This window comes from Callorhinus ursinus, unplaced genomic scaffold (genome assembly GCF_003265705.2).
Source record: "Callorhinus ursinus isolate GAN/ISIS: 27379988/994484 unplaced genomic scaffold, GSC_fseal_2.0 scaffold49, whole genome shotgun sequence".
NCBI classification, from domain to species: domain Eukaryota; kingdom Metazoa; phylum Chordata; class Mammalia; order Carnivora; family Otariidae; genus Callorhinus; species Callorhinus ursinus.
In genome coordinates this window covers 7,100,822-7,119,262 of record NW_027397111.1, presented here as the reverse complement: position 1 = coordinate 7,119,262, position 18,441 = coordinate 7,100,822, and the positions used below count along the sequence as shown (strand labels likewise).

Genomic DNA, 18,441 nt, shown 5'->3' with positions numbered 1-18,441 from the left:
AGACAAAATGAGTGAAGAGGAGAGGGAGGCAGAGGCCTCTAGTTATGGAATTAATAAGTTTTATGGAATAAAAGGTACAGCTTAGGGAATATACTCAATTGTAAAAGTATTACATGGTGACAGATGGTAGCTACACTTGTGGTGAGCATAGTATAACCTATAAACTTGTTGAATCACTATGCTGTACATCTGAAACTAATGTAACATTCTATGTCAACTATACTCAAATAAAAATAAAAAATAGAGATAATTATCCTTGAAATAAAAGATCAAAGCCAAATGAGAATAGAAAAGTTCTGCTTTCACTCTGACAATTTACAAATATAATACCACAGTCCAAACAGCAGGACTATTCTTTCTTTCTTTGTTGTTATTGCTCCTAAAACAATTTTAAAAGCTTTTTCTGCACTTAAACATTTCTCACAAGCTTCATTCCAAGCTTTGGCCTTCTCCACACTATTTTTACACTCTAGTGTCTTACTTTTATAGTCATCTCTGTTTATATGGCTGTCCTTCCCCTTTTTTTTTTTTTAAGATTTTATTTATTTATTAGAGAGAAAGAGCACAGGCCAGGCGTGGGAGGGGAGAGTCAGAGGGAGAAGCAGACTCCCTGCTGAGCAGCAAGCCTGATACAGGGCTCAATCCCAGGACCCTGGGATCATGACCTGAGCTGAAGGTGACGCTAAACTGACTGAGCCACCCAGAAATCCCTGTCCTTCCCTTCTCTACGTCCTTTCAATATCTGCACTCATCAGCACTCCCATCTTATTTTACCTTCTCTTCTCCTCACAGGCAATACCTCATGATTTTTTTAAAAATGTTTTCTTTTCTTCAAAGAGCCAGACACTAGAAGATTAAAATTTCACCATTCGGGGCACCTGGGTGACTCAGTTGTTGAGCGTCTGCCTTCGGCTCAAGTCATGATCCCAGGGTCCTGGAATCGAGCCCCACATCGGGCGCCCTGCTCCGCGGGAAGCCTGCTTCTCCCTCTCCCACTCCCCCTGCTTGTGTTCCCTCTCACTGTCTCTCTCTGTCAAAAAATAAATAAAAACCTTTATAAAAAAAAAATAAAAATAGGGCGCCTGGGTGGCTCAGTTGGTTAAGCGACTGCCTTCGGCTCAGGTCATGATCCTGGAGTCCCGAGATCGAGTCCCACGTCGGGCTCCCTGCTCAGCGGGGAGTCTGCTTCTCCCTCTGACCCTCTTCCCTCTCGTGCTATCTCTCATTCTCTCTCTCTCTCAAATAAATAAAATCTTTAAAAAAATAAATAAATAAATAAATAAATAAAAATAATAAAATTTCACCAATTCTACCATATCAAAACATCACATTCAGATGTCGCTCAGCTCTCCTTGTCACTAAGAGTACATAACTCTTTTATAGCTAACCATAAAACCCATAAAACACTGCAAACCCCTTCAAGCAGTTACCCAATATTCAACACTTTATGTGGTTCATTTCGGGGTTTTCCCAACACTGCTTTGACCAAACCTTTAAACAGTAAAATAAAATGCACAAATATTTACCATAACAATTTGTAATTATTCAATTTTACATGTATTACATAATATTTATAAAATGAGAGGAAAAAAACACATGTGATTCTACCACACTAACAACTTATTTTGGTATACTTCCTCATTTCATCTATTTTCATTTGTATTTTGTTTCAGAACTGTAATTACATTGTATGTATGATTTTGGTATTTGGCTTTTTTTTCCCAACTATACCATAATCATCTTTCCATGTGTCTATATGTCCCAACATCACTTTTCATTATAATGATTCCACTGTTGCTAGAGATTATGGTTGTCTCCAATATTTAGCTACTATAAATAATGCTGCAATAAACATCATCATATAGTAAGTTTTGCATATTTTATATTATATTCTCAGGTTAGTCTTCCCTAAGGTATCATGAAAAAGGCGGTACTTAACTCAAAAGATAGAAGATTTGTTTTGTTTTGTTTTAAAGATTTTATTTATTTCACAGAGAGAGACACAGCGAGAGAGGGAACACAAGCGGGGGAATGGGAGAGAGAGAAGCAGGCTTCCTGCCGAGCAGGGAGCCCGATGCAGGGCTCGATCCCAGGACCCTGGGATCATAACCTGAGCCAAAGGTAGACACTTAACGACTAAGCCACCCAGGCGCCCCCCCTCCTTTTTTTTTAAACAGAAATTTATTCTCTCACGATTCTGGACACCAGAAGTCTGGAATCAAGGTGTTGATTTCACCTTGCCTCCTCCTAGCTTCTGATGGGAAGCATTAAACATCAATCCTTGGTTCTTTTTTTTTTTCAAGGTTTTATTTATTTATTTGAGAGAGCGTGCGCATGCAAGCAGGGGGAGATGCAGAGGGAGAAGGAGAAGCAGGCTCCTTGCTGATAAGGGAGCCCAATGCAGGGCTCAATCCCGGAATCACAACCAGAGCCAAAGGCAGACACTTAACCGACTGAGCTACCCAGGCGCCCCAGGATAGAAGATTCTGAATAGAGAGGAGAAAGACAGAACACACAAAACCCTGAATCTGAGCTCTGTGGAAAATAAAGAATGGCTCAGTTTGGCTGGTGCTTTGTATATCTCTACAAATGAAAACAATAAGAATAAAAATTGGAAATGGGTTAAAACAAGATAATGAAGAAACTTTATTAAGTAGACAATGAAGCAGAGGACACCCGGCTGTCTCAGTTGGTAGAGCAGGCAACTCTTGATCTCAGTGTTGGTAGTTCAAGCCCCACATTGAGCATAGAGGTTACTTAAAAATAAAATCCTTGAGGGGTACCTGGGTGGCACAGTCAGTTAAGCATCTGCCTTCGGCTCAGGTCATGGTCTCAGGGTCCTGGGATCAAGCCCCACATCGGGCTCTGCATTTGGCTCTCTGCTCAGCCAGGAGTCTGCTTCTCCCTCTCCCTGTGTGATCTCTCTCACTTTCACTCTCTCTCAAATAAATAAATAAATAAATAAATAAGGACGCCTGGGTGGCTCAGTCGTTAAAACATTTGCCTTTAGCTCAGGTCATGACCCCGGGGTCCTGGGATCAAGCCCCTCATCCGGCTCTCTGCTCGGCGGGAAACCTGCTTCTCCCTCTTCCACTACCCCCTGCTTGTGTTCCCTCTCTTGGTGTCTCTCTCTGTCAAATAAATAAATAAAATCTTTAAAAATAAATAAAATAAAATAAATCAAATCAAATCCTTGAGGGGCACCTGGGTAGCTCAGTCAGTTAAGCATCCAACTCTTGATCTCAGCTCAGGTCTTGATCTCAGGGTTGTGAGTTCAGCCCCCAGAGTGGGCTCCACTAATTTAAATAAACAAGTAAGCAAGTAAGTAAGTAAATAAATAAATAAATAAATAAAATCCTTTAGGGAAAAAAGGAGACAATGGAGGGTAACTAAAGTGTTTTTCTATTCTGAATAATGCATAGGTTAATGTAATTTATAGATATTTCACAAAATTAATAAAAATCTTAAGTGACTGAATGTGTAAATGTGTAAATAGTACTTGTAACATTTTTTATCTGGAGACCTATCTTAAATCATAAAATTATAAAATATTCTCTGTATCAGAACTTTTGTTAACCTTCAATCTTTTTCAGAATTCCCTTCTAAAAAGTGAGCCAATTCAAGAGAATGAGAGGACAAGCCATAGACTGGGGAAAAAATATCTGTAAGCAACATACCTGATAAAAGACTGTTATCCTAAATATACAAAGAACTCTTAAAACTCAACACTAAGAAAATGGACAACCCAATAATTTTAAAATGGGCAAAAGATCTGAAGAAACACTTCACCAAAAATGATTGGCAGAAGGGGCAAATAGGCACATAAAAAAATGTTCAGCATCATATTTCATTAGGGCACTACAAATTAAAACAATGAGATACCATGACACATCTATTAGAATGGCCAAAATCCAAACACTGACAACATCGAATGCTGACAAGAATATGAAGCAACAAGAACTCACTCACTGATGGTAGGAATGCAAATGGTACAGCCACTTTGAAAGACACTTTTACAGTTTCTCACAAAACTAAACATACTCTTCCTATACAATCCAGCAACTGTGCTCCTTGGTACTTACTCAAAGGAGATGAAAACATGTCCACACAAAATCTTGCACATGGATGTTTAGAGTAGCTTGATTCATAATTGCGAAAATTTGGAAGCAACCAAGATGTCCTTCAGTAGATAAATGGACTAATAAACTATGGCACATACAAAGAATGAAATATTCACAGCTAAAAAGAAATGAGCTATTGAGCTATGAAGAGACATACAGGGACCTTAAATACAGATTACTAAGTGACCATATTACTAAGACACCAATCTGAGGTGGCTACATATGGCATAATATCAACTATATGACATTATGGAAAAGGCAGAACTATGGAGACAGTAAAAAGAACACTGGTTGCCAGAGGTTAAGAAAGAGGGAGAGAGGAATAGGCAGAATGCAGAGGATTTTTAGGGTACTGAAACTGTTCTGTATTTTGTATGGACTTTGTATGATTACGATGTGTCTAGTTTAGATTCATCAGCTGTAACAAATGTCCTGTTCTGGTACAAGATGTTGATAATAGGGAAAGCTGTGCATGCGGGAGTAGAGGGTATATGGGAACTCTGTACATTCCCTTCAATCTTGCTATGAAACTCAAACTGCTCTAAAAAATAAAGTCGAGGGGTTCCTGGGTGGCTCAGTAGTTAGGCATCTGCCTTTGGCTCAGGTCATGGTCCCAGGGTCCTGGGATTGAGCCCCGCATCGGGCTCCCTGCTCCACAGGAAGCCTGCTTCTCCCTCTCCCACTCCCCCTGCTTGTGTTCCATCTCTATCAAATAAATAAATAAAATCTTAGAAAAAAAATAAAGTCTATTTCTTTTGAAGTATTTGATAATAACTCAAAAGCACCTATGAGTCCTATATGCAATAAAACAGTGGTTCATTAATGCTTTAATTTTTTTCATTAATGCTTTATTAAATCCTAGTGTGATCACGGAATTAGAAACATCAAAATAAGCATGCCAGAAGCCTGTCCAAGTTAAGCAACAAAGCCTTGATTGAGATTTACATTACAAGGGTGTATCCGTTTGTTAAAATTCAAACTATTTATGATCTGTGCATTTTACTCTATATAAATTTTACTTCAATTTTCTTAAAGTTACAAAATGAAAGATAAAATCTGATTTTAAAAACAAAAAATATCAAAGAAAAAGGTCTTTAGAACTGCAACCATGAATGTAAAAAAGGAGGTAAGTGGAGAATTTTTTTTTTTTTAAGATTTTATTTATTTGTTTGACAGAGAGAGACACAGCAAGAGAGGGAACACAAGCAGGGGAGTGGGAGAGGGAGACGCAGCCTTCCCGCTGAGCAGGGAGCCCAATGTGGGCCCGATCCCAGGACCCTGGGATCATGACCTGAGCCAAAGGCAGACAGTTAACAGACTGAGCCACCCAGGCACCCAATAAGTGGAGAATTTAAATACATAATTACTTTTCTCTGTACAGAATATCTAAAGAAGGATATGCAACAAATGGCTCTGCAAAGGGAAACTGTGTAGCTAGGAGGCAAGAACAGGACAATTTTCATCACCCAACTTTGGTATCCTTTTAATCCGTAAGGCTCCTTTTCCATTCAAAACAATTTAAAAATGTATATATATAGTCATGACCACTTTTAAAGTAAAAATAAACCCAAAAGTTCCTGTTGATATTGAGTTACCTCAGTTGGAGTGATTTAAGTCTGAATTGATGATTATAGCCTTGACACTCAGAAGTGTGGTTCTCAAACCAAGCAGCATTAGCATTACCTGGAACTTGTTAAAAATGCTGTTTTTAGAGTGGTTGTAACAATTGGATAGATATGGATACATATGTACATGTCAAAAGTTGACTTATATATACCTAAAATATGTGAATTTTATATGTAAATCATACTTAAAAAGGATAATTTTTTTAAAGAAAGAAATGCAGAATCTCAGGCCCCACCTCTGACTTACTGAATCACAATCTACATTTGTAACATTCTCCAGTAGATTCACATGCACATTAAAATTTGAGATGCACAATGTTTTGGAGTATTTGTAAACATTAACATAGTTTGACATTGTAGGCAACAGTCATAACAGTCATTCAAGACTTTTTTTTTTATGTGAGAGAGAGGGTGCGCGAGGTAGGGGGAGGAGCTTGCAGAGTAGGAGAGTGAGAATTTAAGCAGGCTCCATGCCCAACAGCGGGCTCGATCTCACGACCCTGAGATCATGACCTGAGCCAAAATCAAGAGTTGGATGCTTAACCAACTAAGCCACCCAGGCGCTCCTGAAGGCTTTTTTAAATGCTCTCAAACTGACTAATAAACTCCATAAGAGCAGGGGCCATGTTCATCTTGTGCATTACTGGCAAATAACAGGCATTCAATAAATATTTGCCAAATGAAAGTAAAAAATGGCTCACATTTCTTTATGATTATTACTAAATTTTCTATTTTTACCAGAACCCCTTTCTATTCTGGTTTAATATCTACCAATCTTAGCCAACAGGTAGAGCTGAGAGCTCATAGAGAAAAGATTCATAACATCATCATTCTGTTATGACTATAATGGAAAAGGAAGAAAAACAGTATCAGCCCTAGCCAATAAAGCAAAGTAGACACATGAACACATTTTTCAGTTGTCTTCTTATTGTAAAAAATGTTATCTTAATTTTAAAAACACCTTTTTAAGGGGCGCCTGGGTGGCTCAGTCGGTTAGGCATCTATTGATTTTGGTTCAAGTCATGATCTCAGGTCTTGAGATGGACCCCCAAGTCGGGCTGTGCGCTGGGCGTGGGGCCTGCTTGGGATTTTCTCTCTCCTTCTCCCTCTGCCCTACCCCCACCTGGCTCACGCTCTAAAAAGAAAACACCTTTTTAAGAGTTGATGTCTCATTTTATCTATTTTTAAAAGATTTTATTTATTTATTTGACAGAGAGAGAGAGCACAAGCAGGGGGAGCAGCAGGGAGAAGGAGAGGGAGAAGCAGGCTCCCCACCAAGCAGAGAGCCCCACGCGGGACTCGATCCCAGGACCCTGGGATCATGACCTGAGCAGAAGGCAGATGCTTAACAGACTGAGCCACCCAGGCGCCCCTGACATCTCATTTTAATTAAGCAAAAAACCTTGCAAAATAATTAACATCCAGCAAAGTGTGAAATGTTAAAATGATTTTGCAGAAACTTGATTGGGTATTACAGTCAATAAGCAAATAAAATTACTAGAAGCCAACAGTCCAAAATAAAACTTTCAAAAGTTTTAAGATAAAGGAGAGGTGCTAGCAAAGAAACAATGATTTGCAATGCAAGCACAAAGCTGAAAGGCAGCCAGATAACCTGAATCAGCTCACCTCAGAACACTAAATCCTAAGCTATCACAGGGATGAAAAGAAGCTACCTGATTTACACTTCAGAACTCTCAACAAGCTCTGCAGTTGGCAGTACCAGATACTTCTAGAAATTAAATGTGAGTAGAACTGTTTAAATGCCTAGTTAAGCAGCAGTTAGATCCCCAGATACTCTCACTTCTCTATGCACCTAGGTGACTGTACTTGCTCCATCTCAGCAGAAGAATTGAGATTTACTATCAGGTAAAAATTTAAAAGAGAATAATTGGCCTAGGGGAATACTTAGCATTTGAGAGCAGGAACATGAAACTGAAAAGAGAGGGAACTGTGTAAAAGTTTGCATAGTGAATTCTGCAACCTCAAATCTTCCTCTACCCCAACTCCCCAAATTCTGGCAACCAAATCTATACCTCCCAGCAGGAAATGGAAAGATCCTTCTCTGGGAAATCTGACAAACCAAAGGTAAAAATATAAAAAAAAGGGAAGTTATCAAACCCAATCCCAGCAAGATCGCCCATTTTTAACCAATGGTGAAGCCAACAGTCCAAAACCTCACAATGACTACAAGATTAGGAGAAAGCTAAAGAAAGCCTCTAACATGGAAGATTAAAATAAAGTTAGGGAGGGGAAGCTAGAAGAAAAAGACTTCTTCAAGGAAACAAAAGCATTTTTTAAAATCAGTAATATCTTTAGAGACATAAGAGAAAATACTGTAACCATAAAAAACAAGAACCAAATGTTATGAAAAGGAGTATTAAGAGACAAAAAGAGCTGTTGAAATATTTTTAATGGCAGAAATGAAAAGGAGATGGAAGAAAAAGGGAAGAAACTAACAGAAGAGTAAAAAGAATAACAACAACAACAAAAGCCAGGGACACCTGGGTGGCTCAGCTGGTTAAGCATCTGCCTTTGGCTCAAGTCATGATGCCAGGGTCCTGGGATCAAGCCCAGCATGTGGCTTCCTGCTCAGTGGGAAATTTGCTTCTCCCTCTCCCTCTGCCCCTCCCCCGCTGCTCATATTCTCTATCTTGCTTGCACGCTCTCTCTCTTTCTCTAAGTAAATAAATAAAATGTTAAAAAAAAAAAAAAAGATGAAAACAGGGCTTCCAAAAAGAGAAGAGAAACAGTGGAGAATGGAAGGACTTAAGTTCACAAGCTACCAGTTTAGAAGAGCCTACTGAAGGTCTAGAATAATGAATACAAAAAGACCCACTAAAAGGCATGAAGTTTCAAAAAACAGGAACACATGTAAGATCCCAAAAGCTCTGTGGGAAGGAAAAAAACACCACACAAAAGACTGAGAATCAGAGTAGCACCAGACCCTCCGCAATCCTGAAATCTAAAAAACAGTGGATTGATAACTTGAAACTTCTGAGGGAAAATTATTTCTGGTTAATCCAAATCATCAAGAATAAAACATTTCAGACATGCAAGGCCTCAGTAACATTACTTCCTTTGTACCCTCCCTTACTCAAGATGCCACTGGAAGATATGCTCAACAAAATTAAGGAAAAAAATAAGAGGTGAGATCCAAGAATAGAGATCTAACACAAGGAAGAGAAAAAAAGGGAATCCTCAGAATGATGGGGGAAGATAAATTCTAGGATATCAGTGGTGCATCACAGAAATCAATATAAATTAAAGCATCTCAAAAGGCCCAAGGAGAAAGATCTTCAAGAAGATAAGGCTGGTGGAGAGATTTTAGATAATTGGCAGAATTAGTTGAGTTTGAATTAATGATAAGCAATAGGAAACTAAGCAAACAAACAACAACAAATGATTATTAAGTTCATTTACACAGTCAAAATGAAAGCACTGAATACTGACTTCACCAAAACTACAATGTAACAAGATAATGGGAAGATGCCAGGTGAGAGGGAGGTGTGTCTGAGCAGGCAAATGTAATAGATTAGGTGAAAGTCAATCCCCATTTTCATGACAAGAAATCAAGAAATACAATCAAATATTTTTAACCAAAAAAATAGTAATAAGATTTATTTACAGACATGGAGTTTTATTAGTTAGGGTTAGGTTGGGCTGTAGGAGACCAAAACCTCAAGAGCTTAAAATGGAAATTTTTTTCTCTTTCACATAAATGAAGTAATTCTAGGACTGGTATGGAGAATCCATGATTATCCTTTCATTATACAATCTTTAATATATAGCTTTTACTTCCCAGTCCAAGATGGTGGCTCAAGTTCCAACTATAACATCCATCTTCCTCTTTTTTTTTTTTAAGATTTTATTCATTTATTTGTCAAAGAGAGAGAGAGAGAGAGTGCATATGCACGAGCAGGGGGTGTGGCAGGCAGAGGGAGAAGCAGGCTCCCCACTGAGCAAGGAGCCCAATGTGGGACTCCATCCCAGCACCCTGGGATCATGACCTGAGCCAAAGGCAGATTCTTTAACCAGCTGAACCATCTAGGTGTCCCTAACATCCACCTTCTAACCAGCAGGAAAGGTTAATGAAGCCTTTGCTCCTTACTCTTAAACACCTTCCAGAAGTCACATGACTTACTGTTCAGTACTTAGTCATATCACCACAACTAGTTAAAAGGAAACTGCAGCATGTCTATATTTCAGGTAGCAATGTACCCAGCTAAAAACCAGAGGTTCCACTTCTGAGGAAGGGGGACAACTAGCAGCCTCTGCCACAAGCAGTAAATATCCAAAGAATCAGCTTTAAAAGTTTCCAGAGTTGCCTCTGGGGATGAGAAAAACAAAAGGCGGTGACAGAGTACTGGAGAACAATACTAGGTTTTTTAATATGCTTCATAGAACTATTTGATTTTAAGCTATGTGAATATATAACTTGATTTTTAAAAACTTTTAAAGAATGATGGGAAAAAGTAAGTAGAAACAGAGCCACAACTTGTTTCTGAAAACTTGTCTTTTTTTTTTTTCAGGGGGTGCAACAGATAGACTTAAGAACTGTATAAAATCAAAAGTAAGCCCTGTCAGTACAGTAGTGCCTAATCTTTAAGGCAGTGATTTTAGCTGCTTAGAATATTTTTTTTTTAGGCAACACAGGCTCAGGGCAGGCCTGGCAGGCAGTGGAACGGAGGGAAAGTCGGAATATGCTCGGCTGGACGCCACGGCTGCACAGCCATGAACCTGTAGTGGCAGCGGAAACGCACTCAGCAGTAGCTGGACCAGCAATAGTATCAAGGGGCTCTATTCTGTGCAGAAAAGTAGCTTCACTCTCTCATGAGAACCCCAGGACATTTACTGGTTGTCTCAGTGTTTTTACCTGACGGCACAGTATCACAAAGCAGCTCATACACTTCAGTCACAAAAACTGGACAAACCGGGGGCACCTGGGTGGCTCAGTTGGTTGAGTGACTGCCTTCGGCTCAGGTCAGTCCCGGGATCGAGTCCCGCATTGGGCTCCCTGCTCGGCAGGGAGTCTGCTTCTCCCTTTGACCCTTCCCCCCCTCTCATGCTCTCTCTATCTCATTCTCTCTCTCAAATAAAAAAAAAAAATCTTAAAAAAAAAAACTGGACAAACCGTATGCAGCATGTCTCTACCTTCTAGCTACATGCCATTATGCTGCAAGAAGGCATCAGCAGGCTCTTGATGTTCTTGATATGGAGGAGCCAATCAACAAAAGGTTATTTGAGAAATACCTGATGAAAGTGGCTTTAAAGACCCCTCCAATGATTGGGAAATGTCACGGTCCTCGAAAAAGAGTTCCATTTATCTCTTAGGAGGGAAAATCTCAGATGCCCTGGATAACCGCGCCCTAGCAACCTATACTTACAAAGACGTTTTGAAACTCCACGCCTGTTTTGAAGCATTTGATCTTTTAATGTCACACCACATGCTGACAGCTCAAGAAGAAAATGAACTTCCTGAGTCACTACCTCTTAGCATGCTCTGTACTGAAGAACAGGAATTGCTATGCTTTCTGTTTGAGAACAAATTTAAAAGTATAATAATCCTAGTGAAACTGTCCTCCCTGATTATGTAGATGGTTTGCAAGAGAATCTGGATGTGACAGTGTCTTTAGCTGAGAGACATTATTATAACTGTGATTTTAAAATGTGCTACAAACTGGGGGGCTGGGTGGCTCAGTTAAACATCCGACTTGAATTCCATTCAGGTTATCATCTCAGTGTTGTGAGATGTAGCCCCAGGCAGGGTTCCCCCATGGCATGGAGCCTGCTTAATTAAGATTGTATCTCTCCCTTTCCCCTCCGTCAGTATGCTCTCTGAATGAAATAATGAATGAATGAATGAATGAATGAATGAATGAATGAATAGTGCTACAAGCTTACTTTTGTAGTAATGGTAAAAGATCCTTTCCACGCAAACTGTTTACCTGTACATACAGGGACACTTGTGGAACTGAATAAAGCAAATAGACTTTTCTCTTTCTTATTAATTGGTGTGCAATCCAACTGCACACCAATTGGTTTGCAGCGGGATGCTATTATCTCATGCTTGGTCATAAAAATGAACATGCCAGAGGTATCTCAGCAAAGTAACAACACTTGAGAAGACGTACAGGCCCCCGTGGGTAGCATAGAGGCACTTGTTTGCAGTTGAGAGTGAGCATGACCAGGCCATGGCTGCTTCATAGGAGTGCAGGTGATGAAAGGCTCATTTGCCAGTGCTCTACACTGGATTATAATATGGATTGACCAGTACAAAACTGGCTAAAAGATTCTTTGGCCAAGCCCTAAGCTTTACACAACTAAGCACTGCAGTGGAACATCCTTTTGTTGTGCACAAGGTTGGTATGCTTGCATTTCAGAATGAAGAATGGAAAATAGCAGAAAAATGGCTTCTTGATGCTTTGGAAAAAATTAAAGCAATTGGGAACAAGGTAACAGTTGACAAATGGGAACCTTTGTTGAACAATTTGGGACATGTCCACAAGAAGTTTAAAAAGTCTACCAAGGCACTGGATTATCACCATCAGGCACTGGTGTTAATTCTTCAGAACTCATCCACCTATTCTGCCATAGGATATATCCACAGTCTGATGGGCAACACTGAAAATGCTGTTATTTCCACAAAGCCCTTAGTTTTAAGCAATATTTTCTGTTACAGTGCTTGGTTATTGCATTGAAATGTAAATTGGTGATTCTTAAGCTTACACTGGAGCAGACATTAAAAATAAATTAAAATGTTATGACTTTGATGTGCATCAATGAAGACACTAAAAAACGCTATTTCACCTCTATGGGATTTCAGGGAATTTGAAGTAGAAAAACGGATTGCAGAGGAAATGGGGTTTGCACTACTGGAAACCTCAAGGAAAACTCCAGATTCCAGACCTTCCTTGGAAGAAACCTTTGAAACTGAAATGAATGAAAGTGACATGATGTTAGAGACATCTATGTCAGACCACAGTAGATGATTCCAAACAGGTCTCAATTTCATTTTGTCTTGGGGTAAGTCAGTGTTTCCTCACATCCTTGTCATGTCCTAGAATTTCCCATTTCTTATTTTTTTTAAAGATTTTATTTATTTATTTGACACACAGAGAGAGAAAGAGCGCACAAGCAGGGGGAAGTGGCAGGCAGAAAGAGAGGGAGAAGCAGGCTCCTTGCTGAGCAGGGAACCCCACGTGGGACTCAATCCCAGCACGCTGGGATCATGACCTGAGCCGAAGGCAGATGCTTAACTGAGCCACCCAAGCACCCCGAATTTCTCATTTCTTAACAGGAATCCAGACTACACCTTTACATTTAAGAAGGGAGACCTGCCATAAGAGACCGGATTATACACACCTTTGCAACAGATATTTTCTGATCCTACAAAGCAATTATACATAGAAGAATAAAGAAGGTAAACTGCCAAAAAAATTTTTTTTTCTTTTTTTAAAGCTTCTTTTTGTTCCGGTTGTGTTCCTGATTCTATGGAGAAACAGAAAGTTACAACAAAGAATCTCTAAATCACAGCATCTACCAATACTTAAATATTAATCTATCAATATTAAGAGCACAGTGATTACTTTGGGGGCAGGCTGCAATTGTTTTTGCTTAAGGGTACTTTTTCTCACAAAAGGTAAGAATTCCTATTGACCTAAGATATTACTAATAGTTAATCATAGTATAATTTAATTTATTGATACTTTAAGATAATTCATAGATCAAGATTCTCCAACAACAACAAGAAAGCATTTGGTCTTTTGCCCCCTTATCAGGTTGAGTCTGGATGAAAAGCCTAGGAAAGCACTGCATTAAAAAAAAAAAAAACAACAAATCTACCCATTTGTCAAATTCTTTAGAGAAAATGGTTAAAATATTTGAAATATAAATGAGAAAAAATACACTGTAGCAAAAGTAGACAAGTTAATGTCACATCTATGAAGATATATTATCCCAACATTCCTTTTTCATAAACAAAAAAGAATAATGCTGAATGATATTAGACTTTCCTAGTTAAGCTGCATCAATATTTTAATGTTTACTTAGATTGATATTATTTCCTCTCATTTTTCAGATTTATTGCTATCTCTAACCATTTCTAAATTCTGTGAACAATGCCCGATTTTGTTAAAAAGCTGCTTTTCTGGGGGAAAAAAAACAGTTTGACTAATCCAAATTACAGAAAGAAAACTCTGGCCCATGAAATTGAGAGAATTATCTAAGATCATACATAACTAATGGGTAGCAGAGCCATAAACCTGGGTCTCTTCACTTTAATACTGGGGCAACTATGTCAAAAAAGGGAAGCACAACCTCTATTACATTTCCTGGTCAGTAATACCACAAGCAAATCCCTGTTCCTCCCACCCAGCTAATCGATTAATCCCATTTACGTCAACGAAGTGAATTATTATGCTTTACTTAAAGGATGTAGGTGGTAGTATTAAGCCATTTGGGCTCTTTCCAATTGCCAGAACTATATGCAGATTCACTTAAATTACTTCACAACCAGAGTTTAGTGCAAAAATATGTGGGGTAGTGTAGAAGCACAGAAAGACTCCACAATTAGGCCTCACTGAAAACTGGAACACTGATCAGAATAAAATAAAACTGGTATCCAGGGGTGCCTGGGTGGCTCAGTCAGTTAAGCATCTACCTTTGGCTTGGGTCATAATCTCAGGGTCCTGGGTCAGGCTCCCTGCTTCAGCTCCTATGAACCAAGCCCTTGGATTTCTAGATCTTTTCTGTACCCTTTATAATTGGTTTCCTTGGAACCAATCTCATTTAAATTCAAACAAGGAAAATTTAATTCATTTCACTAAAATGAAGCTAGACAGCTCAGGTGTTAAAAGAATATAGATTGGGGTGCCTGGGTGGCTCAGTTGGTTAAGCGACTGCCTTCAGCTCAGGCCATGATCCTGGAGTCCCGGGATGGAGTCCCACATCAGGCTCCCTGCTCAGCAGGGAGTCTGCTCCTCCCTCTGACCCTCTTCCCTCTCCTGCTATCTCTCATTCTCTCTCTCTCAAATAAATAAAATCTTAAAAAAAAAAAAAAAGAATATAGATTGTAGAGAGAATGCTTGGGATTGAATCCCAGGCCCTTTACTCTAAGATGCAAAACTCCAGACAAGTTACCTAAAGCCTCTAATTTCCATCTGTAAAATGGAAATAATTAAGAGTATCTCCACATCAGTAAAATATGATGATTAAATGAAATATTTGTCATGTGCTTTGTGTATCTAGCAAGAATTGAATAAATGTTAGCTATTACTATTAATTTGCATGTACTTCTTTCCTCTCACTCAACATAAAAAATCCTGTCCTTAAGGGCACCTGGCTGGCTCAGTGAGAAGACGATGCAACTTTTTTTTTTTTAAAGATTTTATTTATTCATTTGAGACAGAGAGATACAGAGAGAGAGAGCATGAGCAGGGAGAGAGGCAGAGGGAGAGGGAGAAGCAGGCTCCTCGCTAAGCCAGGAGCCCGACATGGGGCTCGATCCCCATGACCTGAGCCGAAGGCAGACGCTTAACCATGAGAGCCACCCAGGTGCCCCGACGATGCAACTCTTGATCTCAGGGTTGTGAGTTCAAGCCCCACACTGGGTGGAGAGATTACTTAAATTAAAAAAAAAAAAAAAAAAAAAAAACTTATCCTTACACCATAACTGAGAAAGAAGAAAAAAAAATCTTATTTCTGGATGTAAAAATCTGGTAAATATTATTTTTAAAAAATTTATTAGTACAAAAAATAAAAATATAAAACTAAAATAAATAAAAAATTTAAAAAATTATGAATACACTGTAACCACAATGCCTTAACTGCAGGGAATCTCTCACCCTTTGTACAATCTGCAGAACTAATAATATCAAATACTCAAAAAATATCTTTGATCCTAATGAAATGACTTTTCCACAACAGTAAAAATGTTGTGTCAATACCAAATATACCTTATCTAAACCACCAACATTTTAAGAGTCCAAAACATAACAACTTTTAAAGGACAACAAAATAAACCCATTTTATAAAATAATAAGTTATTTCTTTTATTCTAAGATTATTATAACTGGAATCAATTTGTAGACCTACTAAAATAACAAGAAATACAAAGAGAACAAATACATAGGAGCTTCTATTGAGGCCTTTTAGTAACAAACAATGTCAAATCCAAAAACAAGTGATCTCATTACCATTTACTATGTTTTTAACCCCATTAATGCCTGGATCATATTAGATAAACTTCATTTATTCAAATAGTTATTTACTTCCTAAGAATAAGTCATAGTTTGTTTTTTAAAGATTTATTTATTGGGGGGCCTGGGTGGCTCAGTTGGTTAAACCGCTGCCTTCAGCTCAGGTCATGATCCCAGGGTCCTGGGATCGAGCCCCACATCGGGCTCCCTGCTCATGCAGGAAGCCTGCTTCTCCCTCTGCCTGCCGCTCCCCCTGCTTGTGCTCTCTCGCTATCTCTCTCTGGGTGTCAAATAAATAAATAAAATCTTTTAAAAAAAAGGATTTATTTATTTATTCATTTGAAAAAGAGAGAAAGTCTTAAGCAGACTCTGCACTGAGCGCTGGGGCCCAACCTGAGGCTCAATCCCACAACCCTGAGATCAAGACCTGAAAGAAACCAAGAGGCAGACGCTTAAGACTGTGCCACCTAGGCACCCCAATTCATAGTTATTTTAAGAATTATTTATCTCGGGTGCCTGGAGGATCAGTCGGTTAAGCGTCTGCCTTCGGCTCAGGTCATGATCTCCAGGTCCTGGGATCAAGCCCCACATTGGGCTCCCTGCTCAGTGGGGAGTCTGCTTCTCCTTCTTCCTCTCACCCTCCCTGCTCTTTCTGTCTCTCTCTTTCTGTCAAATAAATAAATAAAATCTTTTTAAAAAAAAGGAATTTACTTGCTTAAAAGAAATAATTATTAATCTATATCATTCTCCTCTGATTTGGATAGTTTGGGTTCTCCTGTTCAATACCAAAGAAATTAGATCAACTTTAAAAATCCCATCAAAATTTTGAAAGTCCACAATTTTTTTTCATAATTTGCCCTCACTACCCACAATATGTTAATAAAATTAAAAGTCTACATTACTTTTATCTCAATAAGACTAATTATCTTTTACAGGTAATTGAACCTGTGTCCACTAAAGGCACATCTGGTATAGAAAGAAAGAGCTAATATTAAGAGTACCACCACATGCAAAGTAACAAGTCGATAATGAAATGACAATCCAATGTTGACACGGACAAATGATTTGAACAAACACTTCACCAATAAGCACAAGAGAAAAATGACCAATGTTACTATCCTTATCACTGGAGAAATCTAGAAATTAAAACCACAGTGAGACATTAGAACACATAACACAGGGACGCCTGGGTGGCTCAGTCAGTTAAGCGTCTGCCTTTGACTCAGGTCATGATCCCAGGGTCCTGGGATCGAGTCCTGTGTCGGGCTTCTTGCTCGGCAGGAAGCCTGCTTCTCCCTTGGCCTGCCGCTCTCCCTGCTTGTGCTTTCTCTCTGACAAATAAGTAAATAAAAATCTTAAAAAAAAAAAAGAATACTTACCACAGAATGGCTAGATTGACAACACAAATATTGATGAGATTGCAGAATCACTGCAATTCTCATACAGTGTTGGTAGGGAAATAAAATGGTACAATCCTTTTGGGAAAAGATGTGGCAGTTTCTTATAAAATTAAGCATATACCCACCTATGACCCAGAAATTCAACTTTTTTTTTTAAAGATTTTATTTATTTGACACAGAGAGACATAGTGAGAGAGGGAACACAAGCAGGGGGAGCGGGAGAGGGAGAAGCAGTCTTCCTGCAGAGCAGGGAGCCCGATGCGAGGCTCGATCCCAGGACCCTGGGATCATGACCCCAGCTGAAGGCAGACGCTTAACGACTGAGCCACCCAGGCACCCCAGAAATTCAACTGTTAAATATTTACTCAAGAGAAATGAAAATATATTTTCATGAAAGACTCAAGAATATTGATAGCAGTTTTATTCATTATAGCCAAGAACTGGAAATAGTCCAGGTATCCATCAACAGAAGGGTTAAAGTGTTGTATATTATGGCAAAAAAAAAAAAAAAAGAAGAAACTTATGATAGATATAACAATTTGGATACATCTCAAAAACTTACTGAGTGAAAGAAGACTTACATAAAAGAGTACATGCTGTATGATTCCACGTACATGAAATTCTGGAATGGGCAAAACTAATCTATGGTGGAAAAAAATAAAAACAGTGACAGTGATTGCCCCTAGGAGGGCAGGGGCAAGAATGGAGTGGAAACAGGCAAAAGGGAACATTTTAGGAAAATGGTATTGTACTATATCTTGAGATAAGGAATTGGGTTATACAGTGTATAAAATTTCCAAAAATGTAAACTTAAGATGTGTTATCTCATTTTATGTAAATTTTACATCAAAAGAAAAAAGGTCAAAAGAATGTTTCACTCTAGAATGTTCATGATATGCAAGCTAAACTAGTTAGGCATTCTGTTATCAACAATTTACTTTGAAATGCATCCAAAAAAAGATGAATAGAGGAATTAAATAAATGGATTAGTATGTAATAAAATATAGTAAAATGTTAAGTATACAATGTAGATGTAGGCATGCAGTGTTCACTGTAAACTTTCAGCCTCATTGCAGCTTTGCAGTTTTTCATAATCATA

At 38.7% G+C, this 18,441-nt stretch overlaps 1 protein-coding gene and 1 pseudogene across 3 annotated transcripts in view; one reads left to right on the top strand and one right to left on the bottom strand.

Annotated features, from left to right (window-relative positions):
• Positions 1-18,441, bottom strand: part of SBF2 (SET binding factor 2) — a 467,005-nt gene that overhangs the window by 419,896 nt on the left and 28,668 nt on the right. The gene's annotated exons all lie outside the window — the stretch shown is intronic.
• Positions 10,478-12,735, top strand: LOC112806220 (cell division cycle protein 16 homolog; annotated as a pseudogene).